General features: G+C 39.4%; 1 pseudogene; it reads right to left on the bottom strand.

The window, feature by feature from the left end:
• Positions 1-6,794: 6,794 nt before the first annotated feature.
• On the bottom strand, positions 6,795-19,701 carry LOC139734222 (uncharacterized; annotated as a pseudogene).
• Positions 19,702-20,399: the final 698 nt, after the last annotated feature.

Genomic DNA, 20,399 nt, shown 5'->3' with positions numbered 1-20,399 from the left:
AAAAAACTGCACTGAGAACACCCTCGAAATTCTAAAAAAAAAAAAAAAAAAAAAAAAAAAAACACGTGTTGACGAAGAATTACAAAATACCCCGTGACGTCATCACGGGAAGAAGCTTAGAATGGTAACAACCCGTACGGGATACAGCGCCGTCAGTTTGAATCAAAGTTGTTATAAATCCCAAAAAGGTGCACAGCATAATCTTTTCATTGCCAGATGGAAACAGAAGAGTGCCGATATGCATATTATATACCTAATTAGGCCTTCCCCGACTACATACAAAGCCACGGAGACCCTGTGCTCTTTGGGCCGCGCTCCACTTGTCGTGAGTGGGCTTGAATCTGGCCGTGATGATTGCACGTATGCAACCCACTTCAATTGATACCCTGTAATCAGAATGTTCTTCGCACGTAGTTGTTGCTAAACCTTAGACAAGCCTCGGGCAATCTTTATGGTTGTCAGAAAAAAGTGTTCGTTTCAAAGGTCTGCATAAAATCAAAGTATATTATTGAGCTGGTCTATATACATCTTTTATTTTCCCCCCTCTACACGAGAGTGCGTTTATGGTACATCTGTTGCGGTCACTGCGATATTCCTCGAAGTCTCTCAATGCTATTACCTCTGCGTCTGTCGTGTTGGCGAGATACTCGGTTGATAGCAGGTCTAACTTGCACCCATAGAGCTGCGATATTAATAATCCAACTCAATGCTTGCACCCAAGATCGACCTCTAGCAGCTGCTATACATGACAGCGGATCTCGGGCCTGCTTTCCGCGGCCGGAGGGGCCGGTTAATAGTAGTCCATCATGAACAGTTCATATAAGAGTTTTTGTTGTAAACTCGAGCAAAACAAGCGTCCTGTTTACACGTACTCATAAATACTTGTGAAACAATACATTACTTAGTTATGCTTCCATTTTTAAGATTTGTTTGATTTCTTCTTGTTTTGGATTAGTTTGCTTGTGTGTGTGTGTGTGTGTGTGTGTGTGTGTGTGTGTTTAAATATTTGTTTGACTTGACGCATCAATTGTGGCTCGGATAAAGGAGTCGCTCTGTTCCCCACACGTGATCACGGAGCTGGTGGCTGCTGTATTAACAGAAAACATTTAATTGCTCGAACAAAATAAGCCAAGATGTCTGTCTGCCGATGCAGTGAAGATAGACATACAAACGCAACAGGAATACACAGAGATACTGAGAGCGCAGATTGGGAAACTCCCTAATGATCTTGCCAAAGTATATTCTGCATGATTACGAGCATTGTAGTCGAAGAAACTCGCTATCACTACAATTTAGTAGCATGAAGGAGTTGCAGGATGCTAGACACCCACAAAGTAATTACCAACATCGTCAAAGATAACTTTAGCATCGAACTGAGAGCGCGCGTGGCATCGGTAGAAGTCACAGGATAACGCCTGGGCGGGGTGAGCAAGACGCGACATCATCATCGAGACAGACAATCCAAGGCAATCTTCGCAAGATTCGCGACTTCCAACACCAAACAGCGGATCTACCAGGCGCGATCGAAATTGAAAGGATCCACGATTGTCGTCGAAGAAGACATAACAACACCTCGCGTACAACTTCTGTACATGGCTCGGACGCATATACCTGTTGTTTGGACATGGACTCCGGCGATCCAGACGGGAGAATCTACGCACTGACAGGAGATAGAAATAGGAGACGAAAGGTAGTGATCCAAAGTCAAAGGGACGTCGGGAGACTAAACTCCACAGGTATAGCTAGGTATGAAATACCACTGTTAGATAGTACAACTGTGTGCTTAATTATGTCTGTACTCTCCCCTTTAGATGTGTTACGTGCAAAACCCCCTTGCGAGTTGTAACGCTCTACATTGTACTTTGCGTTTGATATATTTAGTGCCATAGTGTTCACAGTTAGCTGAATCGTTTGCAGCTCTACATGACTGAGTATATCATGTGACTACATGAATTATTTATTGCTTGAGCTACCGTTTGCATGTGATGCATAATTAAGATAAGCAAACAGCAGACATGGAAACTAAAAATGAACTAATCTTATTTTGTCTCCAGTCATTGATCTGCTACTCGGTGTACACCCATCACACCTCATGGTATGGGAAGAGTTCATCAGAGGTAAATCAGATGGCTCGCTTGCCGTTAAGATTGTTTTATTCAAGGTGGTCCCACAGCCAACACCACACCACGCGTCAACTACATCAATGAAGCAGCATCGGGCTCCCTTGAAGAATATCTTGGGCTAGAGGTAAGTGGACTGGAACCAAAGAGGTGCAGGTGCATTTTATTTCTGAAGAGAAGATTGCCACTGATTCCGTGCATGAGAGTGTGAAACAATGACTTTCTGGCTCTTATAGGAGGTGAGCCTACAATGGAAACGGCCTCCAGACTGACTTCCCCACAACTATGATTATGCGGTTAAAGGGCAAAAGAGTCTGGAAAACCAATCCCGTGATCGTCCAGAAGAACGAGAAGACTACTGCAGAGAAATGAAGGACCAATTAGACAGAGGTGTCTGCAGGCTTGTGACACAGGAGCTCAGATAAGACAAGGAAGCAAACCGGAAGATGTGCTTCCTTCCACACTTTGCTTTTGTGAAGGATTCAAAGATGACCCCTCAAATGGAGTCGGTTATGACGGAAATGCAGTTAAAGTACCAAGGACGGGCCTTGAACGATTTTCAGATCAAAGGGGAGAAGCCAATGCTGGCTTCTTCGAAGTGATCGTACGGTTCCAGAAAAAACGGTTCGCAGACAAATCCAAAATGTTCCAGGTGTTCAAGGTATCCCCGAAGAACGCGCGTTTCCATCGCTGCGTATTCGGAGAGAGACTACGTCACCCAATACAGGTCCATGAGCTGACAACAGTGACTTGTGGCGACAAGCCTTTCGCCCGCTCCAGCAATAGTCACCCTTAAGCATGTGCTTCATGAGCATGCACCTGATGATGATTAACTTCAGAGTTGTTGTCAAGCAGTTCTACATGGACGATCTCAGTGATGGACGTAAATGAAGCACTTGATCTGAAGTCAAAACTAGTCAAGCCCCTTGATAAAGGAAAGATCAATCTCAGGAAAGGGCAATCTAATCGCAAAGAGGTGTGCGATGCAGAGGAGAGTATAGGTATAGTGAAACCTTTAGTGTCCTAGGAAAAAGATGGAATCTCTCAACTGACACACTGAATGCCAAGTCAGTGTCACAATTCACTGATGTCGTACCGACGAAGAATGAGATACTGGCCTATACAGCATCATTTAATGTCCTTGGACTTCTTGCTGGAGTACTTGTACGTCTAAGGTTTATGCTGCAGAAGCTCTGGCAGAGGAGCATATAGGCCTACTAGGATACCCTCCTCAATGACAGGCCAGAACTGTGCACCATGCTGAAGGGTATATCAGCAAGAATCTAGAAGAGACAATCAACATTGAGGTACCATGTTGTCTCATCCCAGACAGCTGGAAGGGCAAGGGACCACTACCAGAAGTCTCCCTACATGGTGCAAGTCATGCCTCAGCGGATGCGATGGGTATGGGTATATGGATACGTTGGTCAGACGCAAAAAGCGGTGAAGGACAACTATCCTTCGTCGGAGCGAGGTCTAGCCTTACACCCCCTGAAGCAGATGAGAATGCCGCGGAAAGCACTCTAGGCTATCCTACTGCTTGCTCGACTGATGACTACCCTGAATAATACCGTGCGTATTTCAATCGCTACTCAAGAATGTGGACAGACAGTTTGACTGCGATCTGCTGGCTTCATGGGCAAAGTCCTTTCGTTCCTATGCCTCTTTATTGCCGAGAAGAGAGAAATCACTCCCGACATTGGTCCCTTAACTGACGTCTCATAATGTGCAAACCGATCAGAATGTAATTGACATACATGTAGTGTCCATTACAATTATGGTACACATTTCTTTTGTTTTTCTTCGTCGATGGCGCTCGGAAATGACTTCGTTACAGCGAGCTCGCTGCAACCGCATTCATGGTAAGCGAATTTTGCACCATAAGACTTTAATGATACATTGTATTGGAACCTGAATTTTCACTTCGTAACGAAATGTCGTTTTAACCGTGTTCGTTATAACGGGAGTGCACTGTAATAATAACTTCAATAATACACGTACATGTAGTTTGGTTCAAAGTAAGAGTGATGTACGTCCGTATCACTTTGGAGCTCCTTCCTGAGATGACGTCACGGTCGACTCACGGAGTATCTAGAATGATTCACCGAATTTTAGTAGATTTTCAAGGAACATTCCCGAGCAATTTTCTTTCTCTCTCTCTCTTCCTCTTGCCCTCTCTTTCGCCAGAAAGAAGTACATGAATGTTGACATCAGCGAAGAAAATTACCCAAAATGATATATATGAGAAGAAATGAATGTGTTCTAAGTCTCTTGATTTCACCGTCGAGTCTGATTTAACTCCAAGCTCAATTCTATCATGTTTAAATTGGCTATATTAAACATGAGTAAAGTCAGACAAAGGTAATGGTAAAGGTTTCATCAAGCTCTGATCAAAAGGGGGGAAATGATTCATTATACACTGTATTCACATACAGTGAAATCATTAGAATGGGATAAAAAGATGTCATGGCCTTGAAAGGACAAACACACATAATCTTCACGAAATATCCTTTGCTGACATGGGAAAAAGAAACAACTTGTGTCCCCACTTGTTTTTTTTTTTTCTTTTGCTGCATTGCAATTTTATGGGGTAAAGGGGTTGTGGTTGTGAAATTATCGACAACATGATTGTTATCATTTTTGTGCACTAACCAATCGGAGAGTTGATGAAATTGACACTGATAAATCGATGACATCATGACATCAGTTGATTTGAACATGAAGTTATGACCAATGGGTGAAAAAATTTCAAAACTGAAGATTCCAAAACTTCCATATTTTCAGTCCTATTCTGACAAAACCGCTACCAACTTGTTCTTCTGATTTTACTCTATGTAGCAAATTAACAGTGAAACATACTGGAATTGCACTTTACAAGCAACTGTGTAGTTTAGTTGAGATGGACATCAGTAGTCGGATTAATAAATCTTTGTTGTTTGCATTTATTTTAAATCTCTTCAAATCACTAAAGAGGTAGATGATGAACAATATGAACTATATAATTTAACATCTTGAACAGGGATTAAGGAGCATATTTCAAGCTTTACAAATTGAAAAGTGCAAAATAATCATAAGAAAAAACAACAACAAAGAACTATAACTGGAATTACACATGAGACGTAAAAAGCAAATTGGAGTGAGTGAAACGATCAGATCAGCCACAAGTACTTATCCAATACTGATAAAAATTATGTTTTTACCCACCATGTCCCTCTTGACACAGGCGTTTAATGGGTACCTGCCAATGCTAGGGTAATAATACACGTAATTACAGGGCCATCTTGGAGAGCAGTGACGATACTGTAGAGACTACCTTCGACACAGAAGGCCATATAATCATTTCACCTGCATTTTTACATCCCGCAAAGAGGTTATGTTTTGACAGCTTTGGTTTGTTTGCTTGTTTATTTGTCTGTCTGTCTGTCTGTCTGTTTGCAAAATAACCTCAAAACTTGTGAAAGACTTTGGATGAAACTTACAGGAAAAGTTGATAATGAGTATTAATGACACAAGGGATTACATTTTGGTAGTGAACTGGATAACCGTCTTGATCCAGGATACTTGTTTGATTTTTTTTTTTTTTTTTTTTTTTTTTGCAAATCTTGAAGGAGCGTCATTGACAAATTGGGCCAACATAAGAGGGAGTTCAAGATATGCATATTTGAGGTGTGCATACGTGCACTTAGCATGCGCTCAAGGCACAGCTGCTGATGAGGTAGACTTTGAGACACAACAGAAAGGCTTCTTTATAGTAATATGCATTTTTACCACACTTACTACAGAGTTCTAAGCGCCTTACATATACCATTAATTACACCATAACACTGGGAAATATTCGAAGGGTGATTTTCAGTATGCATGTAGGGTGGAAATAAGCTGCTTGACAGAGGTCTGCGCTCTCTGAGTGTTTTTGTAGCTATCATTATTATCATTTTCATTATAGTCGTCATCATCATCATCATTATAAAGTGTATTATTACATGTATATATTACTTCTGATTTGATAATCAAACTGGAGACTGCTCCAATTCATACTATGGTGGTCAGCCATCCCCATAACATACCAACTCCTTTCTTTTTATAGCATTCTCTTGACTTTTAGAGGAACAATCTGGACAAGAAATTTAGTGATGACAAACAAGCAAAATACAGAAGACTCATTGATTTCAAAAACAAAACTTATGCTGGAAAGGGCATGAGATTTTTCCTAAGTAAAGTCACCCTGTAGAATTTGTCTGCAAATGATGAACATACATGTACTTCTCTTGTTCAAGCACAGCATACTTCACACTAAATACAGTATTTCAAAGTGCCGAAGTGCAAGTGTACACTTAAACAGATGAAGGGAGACCTCTAACTAAAGTTCACACTCTTATACACACATCACCGCATGCTACTACTTTCATATCTAAAGGTGACAGTAGTCCTTCTCATATGGCTGTTTTGATACAGGAATATTGACACACCAAACATATACAACAGGAACTGAAAAGTTCGGATGAAGAAAGAGGCTGGATACCAATTAACAATGCTGTACTGAACTGAGTCATACAGACAGTGGTTCATTGGCCAACCACATTCAGTTTCTTCCTGCATAGTAGTCCAGTCTTACTGCAAGATTACAGTGTGACATTTGCTATCTCAGCAAAAAGTAGAGAAAAAACAGAGACCCTTTCACTTTATGAAGTAGTAATCCGCCGAGAGCAGAGAGCAGTCGTGGAACTCTGTGGTGTAGTTGTAAATCACGTCACATCTACTTCATGACAATTATGTAAATCATGGCAGCAGTGAGAAAACCAACAAGAATCAATTGGGAATGACACTTTGCCATGACCTCTGACTTTCACCTCAATCCGTAACCTTCAATGGAAAAAAAATCAAAAGGATTATTCATTTCCACCTCATCAACTGCACCAATTCCTAGCTCATGTATAATTGGACATTACCCTTTTTTTTGGGTAAAATAAAGTGACTTTCCGCCTTTTACCGCTATCATTTTATATGGTCAATTGTGTCATCACTTTACCACATTCTATAAAAAAGCATTACCAGTGGATACTCAACGATGGCTTATGATTTCTGACCTTTGACCACGAATCTGGTCAGTGTTATCTATAATGTCATGACGAATAGATAGGCCAGGTACACAGAAAATCCACAAAATGTATTTTTCTTAGATCACAAAATACCTATGCACCCTTTTAGGCAGAAGCACAAGAGCAGTCTATCAGACTTCTTGAGCCCAGTGATTTAAGTGTTACAAATATTGCATGAAATGTAATCATAAGTCTTCTTGTTTATAAATCATAGCATGAGATATACTCTTATTGAAAAAAAGCAACGAAACAAAACATAAACAAATGGAAAAAGATTATTAAAATAATCTGCCTTTTTATAATTCTATCAGCACAGCAAGGTACCCCTGCCTTCCATAACATGGTTTCATACATGCATGTCTACACAGTAGATTATATCTATAAGTATATATATAGATATATATATAGTCTTTCTAAGTGAATCTACAAAAAAAAAGAGAGGAAAAATTGGACTATCCATTTGAACTTTGTACACAGCTTGTGTAACTTTGCAATGGCAACTGCAAAAGGAGAGAGAACTTATGAAGATGGCATCACTTTGTCAACAAAAACAAATACACTGTAATAGTTGCTTGCAAGTGATATCACCGTTTTTTGTGAACACATGTAGAACTTGCAAACAATTTATTCTTGCTGGATGATTTCACTTGAAATAGGGCAGTCAAGTCAAAGATGGGGTGAGGTTTCACTTTGACTCACCAAAAGAGTATTAGAATAAGAAATGAAGAGATGTGGTATAACAAGCATTGTCTAAAAAGAATAGTAAAGAAGAAGCAAAGTATTTGACTCAATGCATAGTCTCCACTGTCTAATGTTTTTGTACTGTATTTTTCTGTACAATGTATCTTGGTCAAATAAATGAAAAGAATAATAATGATAGCTATAATATAAATGATAAAAAAGTGATAAAATGTAATACTTAAATGATGATAAAGCACTATAGAAATGGCACAAAATGAAATGAATGACTATAAGAGACTTTAACTATCTCTCTCTCTCTCTTTGCTTTGCATTTAAATGACCTAATAAGTTTTGAATGGAGGAACTCCAAGCTTCTGCTGAAGACGATAAATGGCTGAGTAAAAACCATATGACAAAGATAGCATTTAATTCCATAGAAGATGACTAAAATTGATGTCAAATTAACTTGCATGATCGGTGTAATATTTCTTCAGAGTGTTGTCCTTATCTATTCTTTGGGGGGGGGGGGGATGGAACTTATATACACTGTTCTTCTCAGCAAAGTCCATGTACTTGGAAAAACTCGATTATTGCAATAGAGAGTCTTGCAGAGGTATGCACAACTCTACTGACTGCATTTTGTCATGCGTGTCCATTTAACAAGAAAAAAAAACCCGAAGAAACTCTTCATCTGCAACCTGCATTAGAGATAACAAGCACTAATTGGAAATGTGGGCAGGATTCAATGTGGTACAGACGTAATGACTATAAGCGGCTTGTGGTGAAAACTCTCAGAAAGACCACAGAGCACTGCTGCCTTTCCTCCCCTCTGGCCAAAGTGATTATCAATTCCATTTTGTCTATATATTTTGGCGACCTTCTCTTCCACCTCCCCAAGCCCAATTATGCCCCAAGACATGCTCAGATCCCTTCAAAGAAACATCTCAGACAACTTATATTGCACAGTCAAAAGAAAGCTTTCTGAAAAACTGGTCGCACAGCTCTGCCCACTTCGTTAATTTCAGATGGGTGAAGGATTATAATCTTCACAGCAGAATTTGTCATGTGTTTTATGTTCACATTTCATCCCGATCCACTCAAGAAAACAATGAAAAACAGTTGTCTTGTTAAGTATTGGGCACAATGAACTCTAACTGCCTGGTTCGTATCAGCCAACATCACTAGAACATATGCAATGTCAGTATTGAAGCCACACCAAATAGCGCTTGCAAATCCCAACAGCAAATATACCTACTCACATACATTTTCATAATACATCTACAAACACTTCTGAAAACATTACATTAGGATTAAAACTTTCAATACCAAACAGTGGTCATGAAAATTCATAAGTACTCATGTTCCTATGGCTCTGACATAAAGATGACTTCAAATCTCCTCGTTCACCACACCACGATTCCACACTTAACAGAGTCCAGAGTGGGTCTGATGCACTCTAAAGATATATTCCATCAACCCACGGACTCTTGTGGTCATGGAGAGATGCCTCCCCCCCCCCCCCCCCCCCTCGGCCGGAGGTGCGTGCTAGGGACTTTTGCTAAGATTTCCCCTAAAATTACAGAAGATGCAAGCTTTCACCACAAACATCATACATGCCATTCGTATAAATATAGAGTCTGCCTAGAAGCATTCCCCGAGGATATTCACAGGCAGATAGGGCCTCTTTTTCTGTATCCTATTTACATACATCATTTTTCTTTTCCTGACCATTTCAACACAATTGATACTTAAGACCAAAAACGACGTCACTTCCAGCAGCAGACTTGAGAGTATTGATTTAATCGGGTTTGTGGAAAGGTGGCCGGCTAAGGATGCATTTCCATTCTCAAAGAGTGCCAGTTCATTCATCTAATCACCTTCCCCTACTCTTCAATTGCTTCCTCCCCCTTTTCCTCAACACCCTCCTAATGCAACAAATATAAAACAAACAAAAAATGAGAGCCTTGTGAAAGGTCTGCCACCAGCAACAGATTATCCTTGTCCAAACAAAATACAGTGACTCGCGCCATTTGCATCTCCATAAATGCTCTGTACCAAGTTTGTGCTGAGATGACAAGAATATCAGAGATGAGATGGGTGTGAGTGATTTTAAATACCAGGAAGTCAATAAAATTGAGGACAATATATAAGAGGCACATGCATGACAGATTTAAAGTACAACTGTGACTAACAAGTCATGATATAAAATCTGTACTAAGTATATCTCCATCCACACACTAATAACACACATATACACACACATATATATACATTCCAGTGTCAAATACAATTACATAAGTGTAAACATAAGTATACCATAACATTATACATATATATATATTGTAGTTGTTCCGCGTATTGGCATATATATATATATATATATATATACATTGTGCGCACGGTAAAATGTTAACCCTATGCCCACTCCCACAGCCTAGCAACAATCTGTCATGTGCACGACGATATATACAAGTATATAAATAAATATATATATATATATATATATATATATATATATATATACATATTGTACATATATAGATAGATATATAAGGGATAGATAGATAGATATATAGGGGATAGATAGATATTTCTATGGAAGAAGAAATGGTGAAAAAGACAAGCAAGAAAGGAAAATGGACAGAATATATCAAAGATAACATCCAAAGATTACGAGAAGAACAGCACCAAGTATGGGAAGTACACTGCAAGAAAGTGATGAAACGGGGCAGCCTTTATTTTTAACTCAGAACTTAACCCTTCTGGCACCCACACTGTAAAATCATCAATGAAAAGGCCTGACAGACGAGTAAGAACTTCATATGAGATGACCAAAAGGTAACAGAAAAGAAAAAGGGGGAAAGAGAGATGGAAGAAATGATACGGATAGAAACAGGCACACACATGCACACACATATTAATTTCAAAATTTAAATTTTGCATGGTACCTCGGATGCCTTTCTACATGGTCCCTCCAATGACCTAGCTTGCAGCCACTTCGGCACAGACTGTCTCTTGTAATCAGCATGGGTGCTTCTTCTGTATCCTCACTTTCACTGCAATCAAGACCAGGGACAAAAATTTGTTGAAAAATTCTGCCAGCGCAGTCGTTGAGAAGCGTGCATTGTTTTCACAGTCACAATGAATATTGCAATCCCTGAAGAAAGCCAATGTGAACATGCTATCATACACTTGCAGCAACAGTGTGCACACTGAGCAAGCATTCTTGCACTTGTGGCAAGGCATGCATTCAGTAAAACTTACCACACATCCAGCATGCACTGTCACTGACTCCCACACATTCCCTTCAAACCTTGTTTGGTGAGGATCATAATCAGAAAAATACAAACATTTTGCATAATATCATAATTTATAATGTCTAGCCCCACAGCCAACATTACACTTGGTCATAGATGTAATATTTTGTTCCAAGTTTTACCTGGAAGCGAAGTGGAGTCCCTTGGAGAACTCTCGATAGTCTATTGTTCCATTTTGTCCTTGTCCAGCCGCCTGCCAAGACTTCCAATTCTGTGGCATTGCATGGTGCCTCTAGATCAAGCATTCTGCAACATTTCATAGCAAGTTGGATGAGGTTATTAGGGAGGTAAAAAAAAACCACATCAACAACAAGTAGGCAACCAACTAATTTTTTTTTCATGCCTCCATCACGAAGTGTCGCTGGAGGCATTACGTTTTCCGGCTATCCGTCCATCCGTCCTTCTGTCCGTAATCAATTTTGTGGACAGCGCAACTGGAAACCATATCCTAAACTCGACATGTATATGTCTCAGTGGACGAAGTTGTGCCTATCAACTTTTGGGTGCACATGCTCAAGGAAAAAGGTCAAAAGGCCGAGGCCAAACACTCAAAATTTTACTATTTCCCCCATATTAATGCAATGCCTGAAGGTATTTTCTCGAAACTTAGTGTATACATGTACTATCAAATAGAGATTTTCCAGAGAGAGTTTTGAGGTCATGAGGTCAAAGGTCAAAGGTCAAGAGAAAATGTTAAAATTTCACTTTTATCTCCATATCTCGCAAGTGGTTCAAGGTATCTTCATGGAACTTTGTACATGTACATGTGGATGTACTGACTGGCAGTGACTATCTAGGGAATTTTGGGGTCATGGGCCAAAGGTCAATGGTCAAGGTCAATCCTCAAAATATCACTATTTCCCTCATATTTACACAATGGCTTCAGGATTTTTCTTGAAACTTAATATATACATGTATTACCCAATACAGATTCTCTGGGATGTTTCTCGCCAAAAGGTCAAAGGTCAAGTGAAAGTGCTAAATTTTGCTTCTTCCTCCATATCTCAAAGGTGACTCAAGGTATCATCATGAAACTTAGTACATATTTATGCATGTTCTACCTGACAGTGATTCTCTTGGGAATTTTAGTGTCATAGGGTCAAAGGCCCGGTTAAAATGCTAATATTTGACTATTTAATACTGAAATTACACTTTTTCTCCATACCTTGAAAATTACTCAATGCATCAATTTAGAAAAGGGTCAAAAGTCAAGCAAATATCCTCAAATCCCCAAATACCTGCACCTTTAGACAATATGTGACCCTGCACCACAAAACAAACAAGAAGTCGCCAGATATGGATTTTTAGTTAAGAGAAGGTTCTGAAAGAGCAGACTCTAAGCTTTAAAATGATGTATAACTCAATTCACAGGGTCTCTCCTAACCTACCTAAATACTGGAAAGAAAGCACACACTCTGGAAAAGTTTGAACTGAGAAAAGAGGCTCTGATATACAGGGTCTATTCAAGCGCTTAATCTTTCACCAAGCCGCACTAGCTGTGCGATGAAAGGGACAAAACACAGGATGTCATACACTGGAGCAACAACAATGAAGGGATTATCACATTAGGCTGAAATTGGGCATGTTCTATCAATACATTCTGTCCATGATTAATGCCAACTTTCAAACCAGTAGCAGTATCCTTTCCAAAGTTATTAGCCTTGAAAGTAAAGGATTCCAAGAAATGGAAAGGGGACTCTAAGACATACCGGATTATTCTACTCTCCTTAAAAAAAAAGGGTTCTAGAAAAACTGCTAAAAACACACTTTCCCATGAGTGTTATGATCCCAAACTTAAGCATAATATAGCAGAAAGATAGCTCTTTCAGAAAATATGAAAAACTCAAATTTGATTAAGTCTACCCATTTCACCTTTTTTGAGTCCTCACGTAAAATCAAGGGGTGCGACTTTGTGTTTGTTTTGTGATGCGCGGTCACATGTAGCCATTCATCCAATTAAACCTAGTTCAAGGAAAGTGAAAATTCAACACACTTTTTGTGACAAACCTGTCATTTCAATATTTTGCCAGTTATGTTAAACTGTCATCACACATTGTCAAGATATTGCGCTGGCGTATAACCAGAATTTGATTGTGGGGGGGGGGGGGGGGGGGTGGGCGGATGCAAGGGAGTGAAGCAACCGAGCCCGAGCGAGCGCGAGCGGGAGGGTGGTATTATTCCCCCCTCCCGCGATTAGAACTTTTTCCATTTTGAGGTTGCAAATGGTGCAATTTGATGCATGTTTTTGTGTGTTTTGTCGACTTGAAGTCCTACTTGTTTAAGGTAGTTAGTATATTTTGATGTAGATTATTATTGAACAATTTGCCTATAAAATGTATCATTTGAATAAACTTCTTGTATCAATTCTTACAATTTTATTTTATTTTATTTTATTTTATTGGTTCCTGCTTTATATCACTGCTCATGCAGATACATACATATCACATAAATTGATGGTACCATACATACAAATGGATATACATAAACATTAATTGCTAACAAGGTAAGTTTCTTCATTACCTTTAGAATGTACAGCAATACAGTGTCTTCATTGCCTTTACAATGTACAACAGAACATTAATATCATGAACGCTGTATTTTAAGCAATCAAACAGATAAAGCATGAAAGCAAGGGTGTAGGAGAGGGGATTTTCTCCTCCCACACGAAGGTGATTTTTGTATTTTCAGACCTGAAATTCAGCGATCTGGTGCAAACGCTTGGTGCAATACTTACAGTGGGGTTTTTTTTCAGCAAAATAAAAAACAAACAAACAAAACAAAACAAATAACAAAAATGACAGAAATGATGTGGGTTTTTTTCCAAGGTGGTGTTTATAGCTAAATCACAGAATTTAGCTCTTATTCACTGTGTATGTGTATGTACAAAGTCTAATGAGTTACAGGGGGAGGGTGTGGGAGGGGATGCCCCTCCCACTTGACGGAACCTTTACGGAACCTTTATATTTGCACTTATGTTGGCAACGGCTATGTGTCAAAAAATCAGCTCTCAGTACTAAAGTTGTTGGTATGACACCTGAAGTCATTTTTGTTCTTTGTCACTAAGTCCCACCATATGTTTTGCAGATGAGGGCTATGACACTTCAGAGAAAGGACAAACCAACCTGCTTTGAACTCGTTGTAGGAGAGCACGCCATCTCCGTTCTTGTCAAACCTCAGATAAAGCTCCCTCGCCTTCAGCTTGTGGGCAAACATCCACCGCTCCATCCTGTCCAGGAAGTTCTGGTAGACATCTTGTTGTTCGGTGATCAGTGCGCATGCCTTGTCTAGCTTGAGCTAGATTTGAAAACAAAACCAAAAAAGCAAAATACTACAATCCAAACAAATGTTACTACAGTGCCACCGTGCTTTTGCATCTCTCACGATGCAGGAAATATTTACAGTGTAGCTATTTCTTGTCAAGCTGCTCTATTGGATTTTCTTTTTTCTTATAAGTCATACAAACACACACACATACACTCACATAGTTGTTCAAAATTTCATGCATGAAACAACTGTCTGATGGCACTGAGACAATGTCAGGAGTCATTGCGTGATTGCGTGCAGATCTGTTACGCATCACGCCACCTCGTGAGGTTTGAAGTTGGCCATAAGCCTGGGGGGCTAGACCACAGAATCCTGCCCCCACTGTGTATGTAAGTGCCACAAACCCTCTCCATCATGCAGTCCCACATGAAGGCCAATATGGTGTTTGGTCTACAGACAATGAAGATCAGGAGGACTTTGCAGTCCATTTTCCACTGAATATGATTAATTTAGGACTATCTGCACAGGTATTGGGGGAAAAAATGTGACAGACGTGGACATAACATTTGGTGAGCAGAACATGGTAAAAGGGTTTAGATCTTTCTTACTGTTTGCAAGTACAAATGTACATGTATTGTGAATTCAGTCCGACAACAATGTTGGAAGGTTTAATACATACATAATACCATGAGTTATCTACTGTACCTGTATGAAATATTTCATAACAGTCACTCTATTCAATGTTACTTTCCACATGCTCCTATTGCAGTATCACTACTTCATTAATTACTTTCCTTTGAACCTGGCCCACTGTATGCATACAATTTCATCAATTTGAAATGTAATAACAGAATTCACAACGAATTTTAAAACATTTTGGTGTCTGTCTTTTTCCTGCTGTTTCTTCTTTTGGCAAACCTTGTTATAAATAATTCACAGAATCATGGAAATCAATCACCTGGTACTCTCTTTCCAAAAATATGGGAGCTTTGCACTTACAACTGTAAGTACTCGATCAATAAAAGTTTTTCACAAGTTTGATATGTTGATAACATCACCACAGACCTCTTTCTATTTTTTTTTTTTGTCATTTTTTTAACAGCCCTGGACTATCCTAGCTTTCTTTTCATACTTGCATTTTGTTGGTCCCAAACTTCTTGTAACATAAGTAAAACCTGTGCAAAGTCAACTGATCGCTGCGATAACTCCTATTGCAAGAATGCCTTTGAGTTGGATAGTGGAAATTAGCTATGACGTGGCTATGCAGTTGAACAAAACTGCCTCTTTACCAATGTCATATTTAATATGCCTTTTATTTGAGAGAGTAGAATGTTTCCTACAAACCCATTAAAAGATAAATAATTCACCATCAGTCACTAGCTGTACAATCTCGAAAAGGCAACTCAACTTGAAACGGGCTATCTACAACAAAGGCATACAACATGTCAATGTTTTGCTCGATTGGAGGGGGCCATTTCTTACCTGTTTTACCGATTGTTTTCCTCGAAGCATGATATGTATCAATCAACATAGCATTTATTCCCCTGCAAATGAGCCTGGTGCTCACACATGTGATTTTAGGTGATTTCTACCAAAACACCACAGGCATCCAAAGACGAGTTATCATCACATTTAGACTTCTAAGACAAGTTATAAATGCCCAAAGCCTAATGTACTGCAGTAGATACATTCACCAACTGCCTCCATGCATATTGTACACTGGTCCACCACATACTTCAAGGAACACAAGGAAGAGAGCGTGAATAGAAACCACAATGAAGGTACAGTGTAGCAGTCCTTTATACTTCCAGTGTTCCAGATCACTGGGCTGGCAGGTGGGGATTTAAACCCAAAACACAAGAGGTCTTCTAAGTCTTTCATTATATACAAGGCATTTCGTACAACCTATTGTAAGTAGTGGGCCAAAGCAGGATGGTAAAATCAAATTGATGGCACACCCACCCATCTTGACAAATTAGGAGAACAGTAACCACTAGCCAAAAACCAGAAAAGCCATAACTCCACAGACTGTTAACAGTGGTTTTGCCCTTTTTGCTCTCAGCTTGCCACAATTGTTATATCACATCACACAAGACTGAACAAGCATGTCAATTACCTGGAGTGTGCAAACATGAAATTACATTAGAGCATGTCCTTATACAGTGTATACCGGTACCTAATTCATCACTGCATGCTCAGACATGCAACACTATACACATAACCCAGTAAAACTGACAGAATCATATCTAGCGACACTGTATATCAATAGATTATATGCGGATACAATGCTTTGACTACACAAACAAACATTTATGAGGTCTTGAGAGTGCAATATTAAAATCAGTTTACTGAAGTGTCAGATTTTAGGTGGGATGCTGGACCTTAAGCAAGTATATGTACAATGTACACGTAAATGTTGTATGATGTCAAAATTATATTTATGATAAAGGTCTTGTGATTTGTGATCATATTTTTGTTTGACGTTTTATGTGTTCATGTGTGAGATTTGAAACAGAAGGAATGTTCAAATGGGCAACAAAGATTGAAATTGAAATTGAAATTGAAATTGAAGCTGAAACCAAAATTGAATAGAGGAGGAACTCTGTGGGCAACCATCCTTTTAATCTGCTGCATACTTTACAGTGGAACACCAGTCAATTCAATGTGTAAGCTGTACCAAATGGATAACAACTAAACAGACAAAATGGTTCCACCTCCATTGAGATTGGACATGAATAATATCAGAAACTAAGTTGTAATATTTGAAAGCTTCACATGATCCAAACATGAACTCACAGTCAGTCACAGATATAACTGATCATGCAAATACAATTTAATGTAAGATAAATCAGTCATATCAACATTTGTTGATGTCAATGATTTAGCACCTGCAATACCTTTTCCCTTCTGAATCATTATTGCCAAGTTATTGTACTACAATACTGAAATATAATTAGCTCCAAGGGAGGGGGTTATGTTTTCATGTGTAATTTGGTGCAAGGAAAAAGTATGTGCCTATAAAATGCACTTCATTTGAAACTGGAAAGTTAAAGGACAAGTTCACCTTCATAGACATGTGGATTGAGTGAATGCAACAATATTAATAGAACACATCAGCAAGAGTTTGAGGAAAATTGGACAATTCGTTTAAAAGTTAAGAATTTTTGAAATTTTGCTTAGTCACTGCTGGATGAGAAGACTACTACAGCTTGTGATGTCACATGTGTACAACTATATAAAGAAAGTATAAAATTCAAGATATTTTCACTTTTCTCGCGTAATAAAAGAACACTTGACTTCCCTATTTCTGAAGGAAAGGGAAATAATATTATCCTTAACATACGTTAGTGACGAGTCGAGGAAATGTGCACTTTTTTCAAAAAGTAACATTTTGTGAAATTCTCTTTATATTTTCCTTATAACGTTGTACGCATGTGACATCATACACTCTAGAAGTCTTCTCATCCAGCAGTGACTGTGCAGATACTTTCAAAATTCATAACTTTTGAACGGATTGTCCGATTTTTCCCAAACTGTCACTGATGTGTTCTACTAATATTGCTGCATTCACTCAATCCACATGTATATGAAGGTGAACTTGTCCTTTAATGACAATTTATGTGCCACTCCTTGGGAGGCAAAGGCATCATTACATCATCTCATTTGCATGTGACTGTGACTGGCATTAAGTAATAGTGTTTTTTGCACATTATCACATTTTGAATTGCTTGATGTTCCTATTTCCATTCAATCGAATGCAGGAAAAAAAGTGTTTCTTGTGAAAAAAAATCTTTGTTCAGCAGTTATGAAACTTTCCCTCTATCGCTGAATTGTTTTGGGGGAGTTTACTCTATTACTAGTGTATGAGTGCAACATGTTGTAGGACAGACTACACAAATGGGTCTTGCAAGCTTGAAGTCCTGAGGTGTACTCCTGGTTTAATTCATAAGCTGCATGCCTCAGCAAAGTTCAACTCAAATTGACATAATTTGCACAAACTATATTTACATCTTCGCATAAACACCAGATTCTATCAAGAAGACCAATAGAAGTAAAAGGATTGGAAGATGCCAACTAAAATGTAAGAACCTAATTCACTGAAACTACGAAAACAAACTGAATGAAAATGGCAACAAGTTGAGGTGAATACTCAACATAGAATGTTAAACAAAAGAATCAGGTGTGGGTGCAATGGATGAACACATCTGAATAGGAAAGGAGTGAAGGTGATAACAGAAATAGAGTAGACATCAGTGAGAATGGGTGACAACCAAAGAACCTAAATACAAACTGAACTAAGTAGCAAACTGAAACTGGAAAGATAACCAACAGGACACTCTAATTTATCAACTTTGCCGTCTTACATAAACATTCTCCTTTCAAAACATTGTCCTCAATTTTAAAGGTAGATTAAAATCAAACTCATCATCAAAACACAAGCTTGATCTGTATTTTATCAATATAAAAAACCACTGTCATTACGTTGATTGAACAAGTGCCACCAATATTCAGATACCTTAGGATGGTGGGGGGGGGGGGAATGACTTTAATCTACACCTCACCTGAGCTCTTTCTGCCTTGGTGAGCTTCGGAGGGGGGGGGGGGGGGCGACTTTAATGTACACCTCACCTGAGATCTTTCTGCCTTGGTGAGCTTCGGAGGGGGGAGGGGACTTTATATCTACACCTCACCTGAGCTCTTTCTGCCTTGGTGAGCTTCGGAGGGGGGAGGGGATTTTAATCTACACCTCACCTGAGCTCTTTCTGCCTTGGTGAGCTTCGGAGGGGGGAGGGGACTTTAATCTACACCTCACCTGAGCTCTTTCTGCCTTGGTGAGCTTCGGAGGGGGGAGGGGACTTTAATCTACACCTCACCTGAGCTCTTTCTGCCTTGGTGAGCTTCGGAGGGGGGGGGGGGAGGGGACTTTAATCTACACCTCACCTGAGCTCTTTCTGCCTTGGTGAGCTTTGGAGGGGGGAGGGGACTTTAATCTACACCTCACCTGAGCTCTTTCTGCCTTGGTGAGCTTCGGAGGGGGGGGGGGGGGGAGGGGATTTTTAATCTACACCTCACCTGAGCTCTTTCTGCCTTGGTGAGCTTCGGAGGGGGGGGGGGGGGTGACTTTAATCTACACCTCACCTGAGCTCTTTCTGCCTTGGTGAGCTTCGGTTTCTTCTTTCCACCCTTCTTCTTGCCTCCCTTTCCCTTCTTCTTGGCAGGCATGACTACAGTAGCGCACACAGCAATAAGGTGAAGCTCCTCCAACTACTCGTACTTTGGAGAATGGGCTAGAGGTTAGGTTGAGCCACGATTTCGACTTCCGCCGGACAAAGGTACTAGTAGAGGTATATGATGACACCACGTCTGTTACTGAAATAATAAGGATAACAATGATCATGGAAAGACACGAAATTCAAGGTCAGAATGAGCAAAAAGCAAAACACCCCCTTATAGGCCTACTGCTATACAATTCTCGTAACATTTCTTAGCTACTAAAGCAAGGCATGCAATCTGGACCAGTCTATCAGAGTCTGGTCCACTTGTCATCAAAATGCATTGAAAAAAATAAAGTCTTTGATGTAATCATGTTTGATGTATTATGTTATCATGGTGCATACGTTACCGTATGTTAATATGAGTGAGTTTTATTCGTACACTGTCATATGTCTGTGGTGCACCTGTGATGTATTGAATGTTTATTTTGTTGCGATATCCAATGTACAAAGAATTTCCAGAGTGGACAATAAAGTAATCAATCAATCAATCCATAGTGTTGAGCACCATAAATTAAAAGTTAACAACCTATCAACAGCCTTAACTCTTTATGTGCCATGTTCGCACGCCTGATTCAGTCGACGGCGTGTCAAGTTTTGCATATTTTTTCTCACATGCAGAAATCCGCCCAAATCAATTGATACATC

Source organism: Diadema antillarum, unplaced genomic scaffold (genome assembly GCF_040938485.1).
Source record: "Diadema antillarum isolate AM-2024a unplaced genomic scaffold, OU_Dant_1.0 seq00000513_RagTag, whole genome shotgun sequence".
NCBI lineage: Eukaryota > Metazoa > Echinodermata > Echinoidea > Diadematoida > Diadematidae > Diadema > Diadema antillarum.
The sequence above is the reverse complement of the archived record's forward strand: the minus strand, read 5'-3'. Positions and strand labels throughout refer to the sequence as shown.